The sequence below is a fragment of the Tamandua tetradactyla genome, chromosome 3, assembly GCF_023851605.1.
Source record: "Tamandua tetradactyla isolate mTamTet1 chromosome 3, mTamTet1.pri, whole genome shotgun sequence".
NCBI lineage: Eukaryota > Metazoa > Chordata > Mammalia > Pilosa > Myrmecophagidae > Tamandua > Tamandua tetradactyla.
Genome location: NC_135329.1, coordinates 97,459,289 through 97,477,004, shown reverse-complemented (window position 1 = coordinate 97,477,004; position 17,716 = coordinate 97,459,289). Strand labels below are relative to the sequence as shown.

The 17,716-nt window shown below is 41.1% G+C and overlaps 1 long non-coding RNA gene and 1 pseudogene across 1 annotated transcript in view; one reads left to right on the top strand and one right to left on the bottom strand.

The window, feature by feature from the left end:
- Nucleotides 1–7,651, bottom strand: part of LOC143676253 (uncharacterized) — a 149,352-nt gene extending 141,701 nt beyond the window's left edge. The window contains exon 1 of the long non-coding RNA XR_013171952.1: nucleotides 7,498–7,651. This is a non-coding gene — a long non-coding RNA (uncharacterized LOC143676253). The remainder of the gene's footprint in view (nucleotides 1–7,497) is intronic.
- Nucleotides 7,652–8,520: 869 nt separating this feature from the next.
- LOC143675728 (L-threonine 3-dehydrogenase, mitochondrial pseudogene) lies at nucleotides 8,521–10,449 on the top strand (annotated as a pseudogene).
- The last annotated feature ends 7,267 nt before the right edge of the window (nucleotides 10,450–17,716 follow it).

Here is a 17,716-nt window from a genome sequence, read left to right as displayed (position 1 = left end):
GGAGCAGCAGAGGTGTGGTCCTGATATCTTCCCCTCTGTGGCAGCCTCCTGATGTGTGGCAGAGATGGGTGCTGCCCCATCATTGGGCCAGAGCTGTCACATTGACCCAGGAGTCATTACTGAAGGCCAACCTAGAGCTACTCTTCCAACCCTTCCAATAATTTCATAAAGTCTTAATTCCCTGCATTAAACCCTTTCTAAATAGCTAGAGTACTTTCTATTCACAGATCTGTACACTAACCTGACCCAAAACCCATCAACTCCTGACAGCAAGCACCACCCATCAGCTCCTGACAGCAAGCACCTATGTTCAATGAGAACAGGGACAGAGCAGTAGTTCTCAGAGTACTCCTTGGACCAGCAGCCTCAGCACCATCTGGGAACTTGTTAGAAATGAAGACCTGCTGAATCAAACTCTGGGGGTGGGGTATTTTAAGCAACCCTCCAGGTGATTCTAATGCATGCTGACGTTTGAGAACCGCTGATTTAGAAGCAGCATAGTACACATTAGAGACTTAACTACATGCTTCCCATCTTTTGCACTATCATACTTTATAGACCACAGATTCAGAATGTAGAATCACAAGTACAGCATAAGCTGACCTTTATTGACTGAACACATCTCCTCCCCTGAGGATGGAGTGGGAATGGGCTGAGCCCAGATACTCACTCCAAGAGAATCTGAGGCAGTCACAAAGACAAAGCCCCTCTTTCCTGCAGTTGCTCTAGATAAAGTGGAAGGATGGGAGCCATAAGTTATGTGCTGGGGGCGATGCTCAGGTAAGAAGCTAAAGGTCAAGGTCAAGGTCAATCAGGTACTATGGATGAACCGCAGGCACTGAGGCCTCCAGTGGAGGATCAAGGGAATTGCAAAGTGAGGATCAACAAGCACAGATGAGCAGTTCTTGGCCTGGAAGCTTTCTAAAGGCAAAGCATCATTTTCTGCAACTGCCTCATTAATGTTACCAGGCCCTGGACCATTTAATGCAGCTGATAAAATAAGCAAGCAAGGTAGATATGCTTTCTCACTCCAAGAGCTTAGAATCTACTATGGAAGGCTAACCATTAAACAAGTGAAAAGTAACCTATCAAGTGTGCAAAGAAAACAGCCATCTCCCAGGCCTCTAGCTTACCACCCTCCTTTTCCATTGTGTGCAAATATTTCAGTGTATTTCCACTCTGCAGCCCAGGGGAGATTTAAGTCTAATGAAGCAGGGTGACCAGAACTTAAACCAGGAAACAAATAACCCCAGCTGCCTATTAAGACGGGAACTCTCCGTGGCAGGGATCCTTTCCCTGTAGTTATTTAAATACCCCACACCTGGGGCAGCACAGATTTGTCTCTCCTCTCCACCAAGAAGTGGGGCGTCTGACCCAAGCAGTTTGGCCTCCCCGGAGACTGGCCACAATGGGATCTCTCCTCCTGCTCTTTTGGACCGTTTGTGCTGTATAAGTAATAAAGCAGTCATTTGCTGAAAATTTGTTGTGCCTAAGCCTGGGTTCCTATGACACTCGACATGCAAAGGTGTGGGTCACAGAACATTTAGCCTTAAATATCTTAAACAATGGGTTTGCTAAACAAGTAAGCAGGTGTGCAGGAGTAGGGAAGAGGGGATGGTCAACCCTCTCAAGAAAACACTTTATAATTCTCCATTTATAGACAACGTTCAGGCACATCTTAACCCTTCTTCTCTACTCATTATTGTGGGACCTCAAAGGACCTCCCCTAGGTAGCAGGTTGTCAACTTGATGTTCAATTCCGTAGGAGGTTTCAAATAATTAAACCTCATCTTTTATATGGAATCTGCATTTCAGACTTGCCTTTTTCCCCTCTGTCTAAACTGGTAACATCTGTTTACATTAGTAACGCGCTTAGGCATCTCTCACTGAATGTTAGCAATGCATTCTTAAAGTTATACTTCTAGTACAAAAACACTCACTGGAAACCAATGCAAAGCCCCCACTCAATTTACTGAAACATACTGAAAATCTATATATAAGTAGTAAACTATCAAGTAGTAACCTATCAAGGCACTGCTTCCAGGACACTAAACAATATGGCTGTTAGTCAACAGTTGCTTTCTATGCAGCTACAACTCCCTTAATTGATGTCTGGCATGTTTTACAAACACTGTTGACAGGGGCTCCTAGTTATTGGATTTAAATACACTGCAACTCAAAACTCAACCACACAAAATTATGTTTAAAACATATTATTATGCTTTAGGAACACAAATATGAACTATTCCTATATAAACAATGGCCAAAATCATCATTATAGTGAGAGATATATAGATTCTCTGGTGCTCAAGTATTAAAACCCAAGAGGTAGACTACTGGAAAAATGTTAACTAGGGAAATGTTTGTTAGGTTTAATGTAAATTATATATCTATGTGTATGTGCCTATCTGTGGGCATGTGTCTCCCTGCTTGCTCTGTCTTAAACATGAAATTTCCATGACCCTCTGTGCTAGTTTTTCTCTGAATCCACCTCCAGTTCCATGCCTTCCCACCCATCCTGATATGTGAGCTCTATAAACTGCAGCACCCACGTTCCCTTGCCATAAGGCTTTTAGTTGGGACTAGTCAATAAGATGTACCAGAAGAAGACAGGAGAGTGGGATGAAAGAGAAGAGTCCATTGCCCACCTCCCCCTGGGAGTAATGGCTGCATTCCTATAAAGCCAGGATATTGTTGGGCCACCTCCCTCCTACACCTACTGCTCTCCCCTAGTTCTGTAGCCTGGTGTGCTGCCCTTACCTCTTCAGGCCCAAGGAGAGTAATGACTTCCCACTGTCACTGGTAGCTGAGCCCGTCACCATCCCATTTTACTGCCCTTTAGCTTGCCCACTCGTCCATAAATTCCTGTCACTGAATTTTCTTCTATTAAACCCTTTACCTGAGCACCTTTCCTATCAGGTGCTCTACTAATACTCTTCCTTGCCATTTCATAATATACCCTAATCCTCTGCTTAGGCAAAGTAATACATTTTTTAGCTATGTTAGCTCTTATTTTCATGCACACAGAGCCAGGGAAAAGGTTGGGGGAGAGTAATAGAAATGCCTGGCATACAAGGTTGGAATAATCAATCCTTCTTTAATGCAGTAATAGTGGTAAATAGTAGCAAAAGCAATAATAATAATAGCTAAAACATTAGTGCCTACTCTGTGCAAGGAGTCATGCCAGGCATTTTATATCCATTCTATTACTATATCTCACAACTCTACAAAGTCTTTACCTTTCAAAGTTTACAGATGGGACAACTGAATCACAGTTTAAAGCCACACAATTAGTAAGTGTCAAAAGCAGGATCTGAACCCAGGGTCTGAAACTAAAACCATTAATCTTTTCAATATAACTCTTATGCAAATATCTTATGTAATGGACAGGACTCTTTAAGTTATAAGTGGTAAAAAGCCAATTGGAACTTCCTTAAAGATAAAAGAAGGCTATAGAGTATCACAGCAACTCACAGAATCAAAGCACGAACTGTATAACCTGGGCTTGGAAGGCAGGAGCCTGAGCCTTTCTGGACACTTCAAAAAATGAAGTCAGCAGCTCCCAGGACCACATCCATGTCTCTTCTCAGCTTCTCTCTGATACCAACTTCCTTCTTCCTGATGGGCTTCTCCACAAGGCGTGATTTATAAGATAGAAATCTGATGCCAGCCAAGCAATTCTAGTTTTTATGAGACAATGATTTGCCAGCACCTGCCAGACTCACCTCACCAGCTTGCCACCAGGTAGGGAGGGGCTTTTTTCTTGTACCTCAAGTTCAGAAAATTCCAAGGAAGTTTTTTGATCAGCCTGGCTTTGGTCATGTGCCACCTCTTGGAAAAATCACTATGGCCAGTAGGACAAGACAGCTTGGGTAGCATGCCCACCACTGTGGGGAGAAGAGAGATGATGTTCTGATTGTCAGCCTGCATGAAGACAAGAACTGGGGAAGAATAAACCAGATGACAGGGAAGGGACACTGGGAAAACAACCACAAAAGACACATAAACAAAGTACTCACAAAAACAGTTAATGCAGCTGTGTCACTGTGGAGATTTAAAGATGGAGACTCAGAACTCAGAGAGCACTTGACCAGTTAAAACCCTTAATTCTCTACTTTTTTCTGAAAGCTCTATGAGATGAAATATCTCATACCAGTAAACTAGGATCCAAGGTGTAATGATTAGACCATTAGCATTCTAAGTCCCTGAACATCTAGAAGACAAATCTCCTAAGGTGGCAAGTGGCCAAGCAGACCAGGGTGATTTGAGTCTAGGTACAAAGAAGCACATGGAGAACGGCAGATCTAATGTCCCCAGCAGCCCCTAGGAATCCACCCCAGAAGTAAACAACAGCAACAACTATAGCGGATAACACTGGGTTCTCAACAATGTACCAGGAACTGTTCTAGATGCTTTGCATATATTAACTAATTTAATTAGCTAACTAGTAGCAATCTTATGAGGTGGGTACTATAGTATCCTCCCCAGAGAAAGTTTAAATAACACAGCCAAATTGAGTGACCCAAATCCAAACAGTCTGGCTCCAGAACTCATGTCCTTAAACATTACTCTATACCCTCTGAAAAATAATCTGGAATCATTAACAGCTAAATTAACCTTGCCTAAATTGTTGAATTGTTCTAATTAAGAATAAATGAAACAAAAGGAAAGCCTCTTACCTCTTCCTATATACTCACAGGACTCACCTTTCAAAAGGAGCAATGTAAATAATCAGAGGCAGGTGACAACCCAACCTTTAAAGATGGTGAGAAAAATTTAAGGGACTACTCTATGGCCTCCGAGTAAAGACAGATTTTTTAAACAGGACCCACAAAGCACATATTGTAATGAAAACAGCTGATAAATTTGCATCAAAATTTAAAATTTCTACATAAAGAAAGGCTTTATAAACAAAATGCAAAGAAAAAAAACCTCAGACCAGAAGAACTTATAATGCTCAAAACCAACACAGGATTAAAATCTTGAATATAAAGAACTCCTATAAATTAAGAAGGAAAAGTTAAATAACTCGAGAGAAAAATGAACAAAAGCTATGAAAAGACATTTCACATTTCAGAGAAGAGAGACAATAAACATATGGAGAAATCTTCAACTTTATGCATAGTCAGGAAGATACAAATAAAGAAGTCAATGAGATACCACTTCACATCCATCCAATTGGCAATGAGGTTCAAGACCAATAGGGCTTGGTGCTGGCAAGGATGAGGAGAAACGGGAGCCTTGAATCCTGCTGATTTTCTGAACAAACACAACCCCTTTGATGAACAATTTGATAATACCTGGCAGGGTTCAACTGTCCAGACCCTTACATCAGCAATCCCACTTCTAGGTATCTGCCCTAGAATAGCGGGCACATGTGCACAAGGAAATATGCACAAGGATGTGTGGCAAAAACGTTTGCAACTGTTTTAGTCTACTGGGCTTGGCTTAAACAGTAATTTCTTGGATCATGGTTTTGAGGCTAGGAGAAGTCCAAAATCAAGACATCAGTAAGGCAATGTCTTCTCCCAGAAGACTGTAGCAATCTGAGCTGGCTGCCAGAGATCCTTTGTCCTTAACTTCTCTGTTACATACCAATATACATGGTAGTGTCTTTTCCTTTCTCTTCCAGGTTCCATTGCCTTCTAGTTTCTGGCTGCTCCTGGTGGCTTCTCTCGAACTTTCACTTTGCTTATAAAGACTTCCAGTGATTAAGACCCATCCTGATTCAGGTGGGCCACACCTCTGAGATAACCTCATCAAAATACCCTATTCACAATGGGTTCACATTCACAGGAATGGGTTAAGATTAAGAGCATGTTTTTTCTGAGGTGCATAACCCTAAGCCATCACAGCAACTATGAGAAATTTCAAGCACTTATATGTTATAAACAACAGGACAACTATAAATTAATTGTGGAATAACCCTATAACGGAAGACTGTACAGCAGTTCAAATGAATGAAAGGAAACAATATGCATCAAAATGGATCAAAATGCCCTTGTGCAATTCATTTTTCTCTCTGGGTTGTTAGCTGCATATCTGTGAAATTTAGATGTCACAAAAAATAATCTCTTAGTTCTCTTCAATTCAGATGCACACAGGCATGCAAACACATCCACACAGACCTTTCTCCAGAGCTGCTATCTTCCTGTTTCAGACAATTATATTAAAATAATTCCCTTCTAGTTCTTGTCAATAATGTTGATAATGAAATTAAGAAGGAACTGAATAGTGATAGTTGGGTGGGGATGGGGTCATTCTAATGCATACATTCTCCTTAAATGCCTATAGGTAGCTCAGTGGTGATTACACACCATCTTGTGGAAAGGCCCTTGTCCTTCAGCTGTGACCCAGGACAAGGCAATTAACTGCTGGCCACTTCAATTTCCTCTTATGTAAAACTAGAATAACATCACCCACCTTTCATGGTTGAATAAAATGTGAAAGTGTATATGAAATCATACACAGAACCTCCAACATAGTTACTATTCAATAAACAATAGTATCTGTATACAGGTGTTTATCTGCATGCATTTATGTCTGTATATGAGCATTTATCTATATGTATTGATATCCATTTCTCCAAATAGTCTTGAATCTGCCCAAGAGCATCTAGGGGGGAAAAATAATGATTAGATTTACCAAAAGAATTTTTCCAAGGCTGCCTTTCTGACCTGAGGCAAATAAGTTGAGTACTTGGCACAGTTTTCAGTTTTCACAGCAGCAGCAGCAGCTTGAATATCCTCACCATGACAGTGCCTTGGAATGCCACTTTGTCAGACTTCTTCTGGTTGGCTTTTTTTTTCTTAATATCTGGGCTTCCCTGGTTATGCTTATAAGACATTCACAAGTAGTGTGCTTGCAGTTGAAAAAGCCCAGGAGACTAGCTTACCTATCATTTCTCTTTGCTTGTGTCCTCATTGACCACTGGTACATATCCCAGTGGCTCACCCTGCATTCACTGGGTCCTTGAAATCTCAGGAGCCACACCCCAAGCCCCAGGTCCTCCTTTAGCCTAAACCTCTTCAACACCTACCTCCATTATTGACTCTAGATAAATCTGTCCCAAGTTTTCAATTTTACTCTTTGTAAGTATAAAGTAATAAAAGGTCTAAGTCCAAAGTTCAACCATGTGCTAAATGTAATTTTCAAAAATGTTCTCTATAACTCAACTTTATTCCTTTGTTGGAGTCCCTTTTCTATAAGAGTAGCAAAACAATTTCAATGAACTGGAGCTGTCCCTCTTCCAGGGGTTTATTCTGCCTGGTTAGCTGTCGGTTTATACACTCAGGTAGATGCTGTCATATCTTATCCCATCCACTAGACACCTCCATCCCAGTCACTTCTGGGCTCCCCGAGCATATAGGAAAAGGTCTGTTGCTTCTCATATGGCCCAGTTTGCAGCAAACCCCAATTCGCACAGAAGATTCTTCTGTTTAGATTCACTTCATGCATTACACTTTTCTGGGTCTTACCTCCCACCAGAGTACCCACCAGAGAAAGGCAGTGCAGATCCTCTCTGTTCCTGCACCCCACAAGTCTATCTTGAGCTCTGCCTTAGTCATTCTAGGGGGTGGAGTGTAATCCATGATGAGTTCCCCATTTCTTATCGCTCTCCTCTGTTCTCCTTCCTTTGGCCTGGGGAATCTTTTTCTTGTCTGAAAATAATGGGATATACCAGCAAGAAGAAGAACAATCAATTAATATTCTAAACATTTCATCCCACCATAAATGTTTTTATGTGTTATTCATATATGTGCTTATGCCACTATATATAACAGTGGAGGAGAAGAAAGTGGGCTTCTATCAGTGTTATTAATTCCTCACATTTCACATATTACTTGAACTCCTACTGGGAGCCAGAAACTGAGGACAGGGAGAGGAATAAGACAAGGCCTCTGCTTTCTAGACCCTCCCAGTCTAGTGGGGGAGACAGGCAGGAAAACACTGCAATATGCCAAATATAATGAAAAGGGATGTATCAGTTAAATAAACCAGAAAAATCAAGAAGAAAGAGATCAGTTCACTGGTAGGCAGGGGTGGTGAGGAGAGTCTTTCCACAACAGATGCTGAAAGGCTCAACTAACAAAAAAAGAATTCCCTTTTCCTTCCTACAGGCACTGTCAGCCATCCCCATAAAATTTCATTGGCATTTTCCCACTGTGATTGCTACGTAAGCAAGTCCTATAACAAAATTAATTTTTAGCAGAATTAACATATGATGTTATCAAGAAAGAGTAGCTTATTAGATTACAAATATACTAGGAGGGTTTACTTATGATTAATTTTTAATAACACTCATCCTCACTGGTACAGGTTAGAAATTTTAAGTAGGGTCAGGTCCTAATTGAAGAGTAAGCAGGAGGAAGGCTTGAGAATGGGCAATATCTTAAGTCAGGTTACCTAGAAGCAGGGCCTGAGAGGGGGATTCTCATTTAAAGTGATTTGGGGGGAAAGTGTTCTCAGAAAGAGAGTGAGGGGAGCCAGAAAAGACAGAAATAAGAGAATTGGGCCCCGATGAGGAAACTGCCACGGGCTGGGAGGGAGACAGCAGTGAGGGGTTAGCAGCCAACCTGCAGAGCCCTGGGCAGGAGTCTACCAACAGGGATCTGGGTGAGGCACAGTAGCAACCCCAAAAGACAAGGGAGGAGCAGAAAGCAACAGGGTGCCCAGAGGGGGGAGCTCAAAGCAGGAAGCACAGTGGAGCACTTGGAAATCAAAGAAGAAAAAAGTGGCCAGAAGAGGAAAGGGGAGGCTCCATAATAGTTCCAGGGCTGATTTTGGGTGTGTGCATTTGTGATCAGCAGAGAAAATCCCAAGACCGTTCTTATCCTCTCGTAGCTACCTGGAGGAAGGAAATACAGCCCTCTCTTTGTTCTGCACTCACAGCCCTCAGAGAAGAAAAGCCAAAGAATCTAGTAGTAGGAGGGAGCTGTGAGATCCCAGCTCCTCATTATGCAGGTCACAAAGGGCTCTCCAGGCCCTGACTCCCCTCCCCACTCCTGACTAGCTCCCCTGGTTAATCTCTAGCAATGTCAGTACGGCCTCAGACCCCTAGCTTGCATCTCACCTCAAAACAGAAAATACAGGCAGGAGATAGGGCACTGCCACCCCTTACTGCCAGATGGTTCTCTGTGACTTTCCCCAAGCAGAAACCAACTTTGGAAGCCTGTTCTCAGCTGGAGAGACTCACTGCCAGGCCAGGAGATTAGCCTTGGTCTTGGCCAAGTTTCAGAACAAAAAAAAAAGGCAAAGCAAATGTGCTGATTGACTGTTCATGATTCTCAGGGACAAAAAAATGTGAACAGATTCCATCAGATGTCAGCTTCCAGTCTATCACCTCTAAAATAGACCATCCACACATCTTAATTACAGGAGGTCTTGGTCAGTTTGGAGTGGGGCTTGCTAACTAAAAATTTTTAAGGAAAAAGTTAAGAAAGCACAATCTGCTTGTATCTGACATAAGGAAATTCCTCAATCACATCTTCCAGAGTGGCCCATTTATTCTAATATTTTAGATTATAAGAATCTTCGCAAGGTAGTTGTGAACAACTGCGTCACGTGGCTATTTCATTATAGCACTTTGCTCAGTGTGGTTGGAGAAACAAATGTATCTTTGGCAAGAGCCATGAGTATAACCAGGTTGTGCAATGTCCAGGATGTTGCTGCAGAACACAATTTGCGATTGTTTGGGCCTAGCAGAGCCTTTGGACCAACTTCTCCCCGGAACCCAACACCCAATCTGTGTATCTCGGGACCATTATGGTGTGTCCAAGGTCCATACAGAGCTCATGGGAGAATGTCATTATTATCAGTCTGGGTTGGATTTTCGATGCTTCCAATATCCTGGAATCATTTCAGCTGACTCCCCAACCTGGAGGAGGAACAACTGATTGTGTTCAGATTTTTCATGATGCTACAAAGAACGGCAAATTCAAGTGCGACCTGAAAGCCAGCACAAGTCTCCCAGTGATGTACATCAACGACTGCCTTGGGGCCACCTTGGAAGTCACAGAGGCCCCAGCGGAGTCTCTGTGCATGAGGACCTATGACATCAGCACCATGAGCTTCACCCCCAGGAACTGGCCCAAGAGTTTCTTAAGCATGTACTGGAATTCCAGATGACACACAACACAGATTCTGTGCAACAGACCATAGCAGACAGTTGGCCAATGAGCTATGATGACAGCAAGCATGGAGGGCTGGGGGTAGAAACACAATTTTAATCTTCCAGAGTTGGTGATGACGATGATGAACTTCTATGGTTCCAATACTAGAATTGTCCAGGCTAACTTAGGACTCAAAAGGAACAGCTCTTGTATCCTGGACAGCTGTCAGGGGGAAAATTGTAAAGTTAAATCACATTATAGACCCCAAGGACCTAAATTATTTGGTGTTCAAGGGACAAATTGTACTAAACTTTGGCAGCTCATACCGAACTGCTAAAAAGAGATGGAGTTGGCTTTAAACATTTTTTAAGTGCTGTGGGTTTGATGACAGGACTTTTAAATCTTAGCTATATATGCCTAAACTTGCCCAAATACACAAACTGCATAATGAAGCCAAGTCATACTAGCGTTCATTTCATTAATTAAGATAAAGTTACCGTTTCTGGGAAAGTGGAAGTCTGTGATGTTTGTCCTTAATTAAATTTAATTAAATGTGAACCAAAAAATGCAAGTAAACCCAACAACAAAAACTAAAGTGTATTGTTCACTCCTTCGTTGCTCAGATATGGCCTCTCTCTGGGCCAACTCAGCAAAGGGAACTCACTGCCCTCCGCACTGCATGAGACATCACTCCCAGGGTTGTAAATCTCTCTGGCAACATGGGACAGGACTCCTGGGATGAGCCGGGATCAGCATCATGGGACTGACAAAGACTTTTTGACCAAAACGGGAAGAGAAAAATGAGACAAAATAAAGTTTCACTGGCTGAGAGATTTCAGAGTCAAGAGGTTATCCTGGAGGTTATTTTTATGTATTATATAGATATCCCTTTTTAATTTACGGTGCAGTGGAGTGGCTGGAGGGAAGCACCCGAGGCTGTTGAACTGTGCTCCAGTAGCTTTGATTTCTGAAGAAGATTGTATAATTATATATATAGCTTTTACAATATTGTGATTGTCAAAATATTATGTCTGGTGCTCCTTTTGTCCAGGGTATAGGCAGATGAGTAAAAAAAAATTAGGAAAAATAAATAGATAAGTAATGGTAAGTAACGGGGAAGGGAATAAGGGGTAAAGAAAAAAATCAGGTAGATTGAGATAACTGACAGTTGATGGGGGGAAGTGGGATGAAACGTATGTTTTTTTCTTTTTTCTTTTTATTTCTTTTTCTGGAGTGATGCAAATGTTCTAAGGGCGATCATGTTGATGAATACACAACTGTGTGATGATATTGTGAGCCACTGATTGTACACTGTGGATGGACAATATGTGTGTGAAGATTTCTCAATAAAAATATTCTTTTAAAAAAAGAGAGAGACTAGGAAGGGCCATGGTAGCTCAGTAGGCAAAGTTCTCACCTGCTACACCAGAGACCTGGGTTCGATTCCCGGTGCCTGCCCGTGAAAATAAAAAAAAGAAGGAGACAATTACAACTAATGCAATACATTAGATCCTGGATCTAATAATGGAGGAGAAAATGTGCAAAAGGAGATTATTGGGACATTCAAAAATTAGGGAATATAGACTATCAGCTTTTTATCAGTGCTATATTTCCTGAACTTGATACTTCACTTAAGGAGGTCACACAAGTGAATACCCTAGTTCTTCAGAAAAGTACATGGAAATATCAAGTTTTCTCAGAGCATGAAATATACAACCTACTCTCAAATGCCTAACAAACAGATGAATTGACAGATATAGTTGGTGTATGAGGTGTGGGAGTATGTTGGCATCTTCAATATAGGTTTTGTATTATTTTTGTCCTGTACATTTAAAATTACTTTAAAATAAAAAGTTTATTTTTAAAAAAACTCAAAAAAAAAGTTAAATTCCTATTAAAAAAAAGAACCATGGTTCACAAAACATGCCCCACCTAGCTGAAAGTCCCTCAACTGGATCAAGGTCTCCTTTTCTAAAATAAAATATTAGCCATTTCCCCAATACAAATAAATTCCCAAATTCAAATAAACAGACAGAATTTCCTCTATTTACATGTCCTTCCCAGTATGTTTTCCTATACCTTTGTTGTCTGTTTGCGATGAACTCTCCTCGTTATCAAAACACATACAGCAAATATTAACTAGCAGAAAACTCTGGGAAAGGTCAGTTGTATTTGGTTTATGCTTCTTGAGTGTGCAATCACAGTTCTGTCTGTAGATCTCATACAAAGAACATTAAAATAAGAACTGCTATCCTTAGCCCTAATATGGTGCCAGCCTCAAGCTGCTCTATTTCCATATGTGATTTAGTGTTATTACCCTCATTTTATAGATAAATTTATAAAAATTTAATAAATTGATGCATGGGGAGTCTCAATTAACAAAATATTTATACAAAAATATTCAGATACAAAAAAATTAATGTTCTGAGGGCATATAACAAAGAGGTCTGAGGTAGTTTGAAGGTCAGCTAAGGTGTTCCTAAAGAAATGAGATTTGAGATGAAATCTGAAGAAGTGGGCAAAGAGGGAAAAGCAGCAAAGGAAATCACATTTGCAGTAAATCCAGTGTTACATTCTTGTAGTTCCTAAGAAGATTATACAAAGAGTTACCATATTTCCCAGCAATTCCACTCCATATGAAACATATGTCCACAGAGAAACATGTACATGAATGATCACACAGCATCATTCACAACAGCCAAAGAGTAGAAGCAATCCAAAAGTCTATCAACTGATTAATAGATAAACAAAATGTGGTACATCCATACAATGGAATATTAACCATCAAAAGGAACGAAGTACTGATACACACTACAACATGGATGAAACTTATAAACAGTATGAAAGAATCCAGTCACAAAGGACCATATATTGTATGATTCCATTTATAAGAATTGTCCAGAATAGGCAAATGCAGAGACAGAAAGATTAGTGGTTGCCAAGGACTGTGGACTGTGGGGAAATGAGGCATAACTGCTAGGGAAAGAGATTTCTGTTGGCGGAAATGAAAATGTTCTAAAATTGACTGTGGTGATAAGATGCACAACCCTTGAATATATTAAAAAAACCACTGAATTGTACATTCTCAATGGGTGAATTGTATGCTATGTGAATTACACCTCAACATAGTTGTTATTAAACAAGCAACAAGAAAAAGCCTGTGCTGTAGGAAGAACAGGCGTTGATTAGGGGATTTCATCAACTAGAGAGAACTTGGAAACTGAAGCCCCTTCTTCCTGGTTTCCTCTATATCAAGTCTCCCGCTCAGTACTCATATTGCAACATCAGAACAGTGTTTCTTTTCTCTTTGGGGAACCACTGCTGTATCAATCTACTCTTTCCACTTTCCTGGCTTCCCAGGAGCAGCTTTAGGAAAATGAGCTCCACCTGGGATGCCAATTAAAAAAGGAAGTGGTGAGCTCTGGGCTCAGGTTGAATAAAGGAACTTAATGACTTCAGACTTTCCTTGGCTGGGTCAGTTTTGATGTCTCATTGGCTGCCTGCTGGGTGGACAGATGGATGATACACATTTCCCCAAATGGAGAAGGGCATCACCTGGACCCCAAAGTGAATGACATGCTCAGAGCAAAACCTCTTTCAGAAAGACACGTTTATAAAGCTATTGAGAAATGATAGAAGTGAGAAAGAGAGAGAGAGAGAATGTGAGCAAAAAAATACTCGGCAGAAATAATCCCAGTGCAAAACTAAAAACTTCCTAGAAAATCTTGATTCTCCACCACATACCCCACCTAAGGGCTGCTTTTATTCAGGAATTTTCTCTTTTCTAAGTCAGAGGAAATTCACCTTTTTGATGTTTTACATCAGAACTTTAGCATTTAATAGTATTTGGTATATGTCAAGTTGATTAGAGGGAGGTGAGTCCCCAGGTGGCCTCAGGATGTTCTGGGAATGTAAAAGCAATCCCAGGACCAGCACCATCACACACACAGAAGGAGGTGGAACCCAGGTCTCCAGAGAAATTTGGAGGAGGATACAAGAGCTGGCAGCCCACATTTTTCATCTAATGATTTCTCACTTTCCAGAAATTTCTGTTATTAGAGCCCATTTTGCAGTTAAACTTCCTTTACGTGCAAGGAAAATGAACTCATACATCGTGCTTTACTCCTCATCCTGAATGCAAACACAGAGCAGTGATTACGACTTAGAACCATATTCTTTCCCACAATTACTGTCTTTAATATTCTCTGCTACCACTTTTGTCATTACTGCTGCAGCTCCATTAACTAAATTGAGCAGTCCAAATGAGCACCTTACCCATCCCCCCCAAATAAAACTACCACTCACTCTGTTCGCATTAAGTAATGATTTGCCGTGTCCTTCTCTCCTTCCCTGCTCACAACTCTGCCAACAACATTTCTTAATGCAAACAGTAAAAGCTGAATTACAAGCGTGATCCAATTTTACTCTGCATAATTAGTGGATTAGACATCAGAGAAAATCCACTTATTTCCACAGTTCATCCAACTTCCCACCTCTCCCACCATCCTGCACTCAGAAATGAAGGATCCAGGAGTACAATGTGAGAAAGGATTTTATTTCTAAAGGACAATTACAGCTACCAAATTAGTTTTTTTAAATGACTCTAAGTATGATTCTTCACCAGTTAAAATTTTTTTCCCTAAGAAAATAAAGCTGGGTATCTGAAATATAGCACCCGAGTCAAAAGTTTATCGCTGAAAGCTGCTATTCCTTCTGAGAAAGATTTTGGAAAGAACTCTTGGTAACTGAACAACCCAAGTCATTCAGATTCGTTCTAGCTTGGCCACACAGTCTGGGCTTGAATCTTGGCTCTGCCAGCTGTATAGTCTTGGGCAGGTTACTTAACTTTTCTGCATCTATTTCCTGATCTCTAAAGTGTGCATGGCTGTGAAGTTTAAATGAGATAACATTTAAGTGCTCGGAACAGTGTCAGGTTCTTAATAAATCTCCAAACGACTTGCTCTATGACCAGAGCCCAGATGGAGAGATCAGGGCTGTGACAGAGCCCTAATACGTGTAGTTCGGAAGGCTCATGACCCTGTGGTCCATCCACCTGACACTGCTGCATAAAAGACTCTTCCGAAGACTGCCACAGATGGATACCTAAAATGGCTCACTTCAATAGGCAAAGACTTTTTGGACGAACAAATGCAAGATGCTTATGCCGCCACCCACACTGTAGGGGCAGAAGTAGGGCCGGGAAGCGGTGGGAGCAGGAAGGGGAAGCCATGCTTCTCACATTTCCTCTTGGCTAGCGCTCCTCCCCATCAGCCACTGCAAAGAGAATGAGAATGCGAACTATCCCCTTTCCAACCATTCCTGTCACCAGAAAGCGACCGGGCTTGAGTAGCGCTTCTTACGTCTTAGCATCTGAAGTACAATTGCTGTCATAGAAGTACTTGATGTGCAGTTTCCCATTTGATGCTCAAACATTCCTTTGAGGTAAGTGCTTGACTTAGTTTACCAGGCTGCTGTAACAATTACTACACACAAGGAGTTGGCTTAAAAAACACACATTTGTTATCTCACCATTTTGGAGGCTAGAAGTTCAAAAGCATCATCTTGGTCTTGCTACAGGAGCCTATAGCAATCTGCTACTGGCTGGAGGAAATCCTTATGACTCCTTGGCTTGCCTCTCATCCCAAGGCCTTATCTCACTTGCTTGGGTCTCTTCTTCTGGTTTCACCAACTTCTGGCCTCTAGCTCCGCCCCATGACTTTCTCTTTCTTCCTGCTTCTGGTTTCTCCTCTTTATGAGGCCTCTAGTAGTACGGATCAAGGTCCACCCTCATTCACCTGGCCACACCTTGACCAAAAAGTAGTATCTCCAAAAGGTCCTATTTATAATGGGTTCAAACCCACAGAATGCAGGTTAAGACTCAGAACCTGACTTTTTAGGGTAAATAATCAATCTGCTACCTCTATTAGTCTTTTTCACAAATGAGGAAACTAAGGTCCAGAGAATATAAGTAGTTAATTCCCAACCTCACGCAGCTTGTCTGTGGCAGAACGGGAACCAAACACAAATCTACCAGCGGCAGAACAAAAGTTCTTACAGGCACCTCGTCTCCTTACAGCAACGTGGAGGTCGGGGTGAGCGGCAAAAACAGGAATTGGAGAGTTAGAGCTGACTAACAGGTAGTGCTCCCCTCAATTCTGACATGAAGGGCCAGAGCATAGTAAGAGGACTCGGGAAACACAGCATGGCTTTCTTCCCAGTAAACTCAAGAATCTATTTCAAAAACTCTGTGATCAGGTCATGAGCTGAGGTCATGCCTCAGCTCAAACCTTTTCTACAGGAATAAACACATCCTTCTCAGCCTAGAATTCAACTTGTTTTTGCTGGTCTTGGCATAGTATAAGGGCTCAGAAAATAAATGATGAGGTTCATGGATGGAATGGAATTTTGTTCCATACTATCCTTCTCAACACGTATTCATCGTCTTAAGACCCTGTGCTTAGCATGCTGCAGGGGATTGGAAGATACAAGACAGCTGGCCTCAGAAAGCTCCATGAAACTCCATGGCAGAAGGAAAGTACAAATTACAAACTTAGGAAGAACTGAACTGCTTGGGGATAGAAAGGTTTCTGACAGCCTCAATCAAAGTGGCACTTGGTAATGGTCAACAAAGGCTGCAGGCTTCTTGTTTTTCTACAAGTCCTGGAAACCAAACTTTGCAAACAGATCCATAGAACATAATGAGAGAGAGGGTGTTCCAGGTAATGGAAGTATCATGGGGGAGAAAAACAACAGAGTCTTCTAAATGGGAGTTCTCACCATTGAAAAAAAAGGAACTAGAAGAAATCTAGGGAGTGTTTTTCCAGCATTAGTTCTTGACAGACCAACAGAGAGTCCTGGTCCTTTTGCTATGATTCAAAATTTCCTGGTCTTCTCGTCTTATTTTTTATTTCCTTGATGATTTCTTTACTGGAAAGAAAGAGTTCTCTTTGTAAGTATGAACTTAGCTTTGTGAGTACATGAACTTGTAAGTCAGACAGACCTAGGTTAAATCCATTTTTCCTCTGCTTTCCTGTCTAAATCCTATGTGCCACAGTTTCTCCATCCTTCCTCATGAGGTTGTTATAAGAAAGAAAGAAAGTTATGTATGCAAATGTCTAACATGGAAGGTGGCACAAAGCAGGGACCAATATATGTTAGTTCCCCAGTGGTTCAAATAATTGATTTCATTTACTTTTCAGCACTCAAGAATTTTTCCCAGGACTTGGGTTTGAAACCCCCAAGCAAGGAATCCAACCTCTTGCAAAGTAATGAGATTCAATGGAATCTTAAATCTTTGTTTCTATGTGTTATGCTCACTCATGCACTCCACCCCTCCCTTCCCCAATAAAAAAAAAATGCAGCTAACTCTACCCCTGTGAAGTAGAAAGAGGAAAAATTATACACAGAAATTGGTATATATATAGATAAGTCATCTAGGTTATTGGGAGAAGAGTACCTTTTTTTCTCTTTTAATAATAAAGCAAAAATTTAACAAACACTTTGTTAAACATATGATCAGTTTTATTAGTATTAATGCTACCATTCAGATAAACAAAAAAAGTGTTTTAGCTGATTCTTTTAAATGGACTCAGAGTCATTTAAGC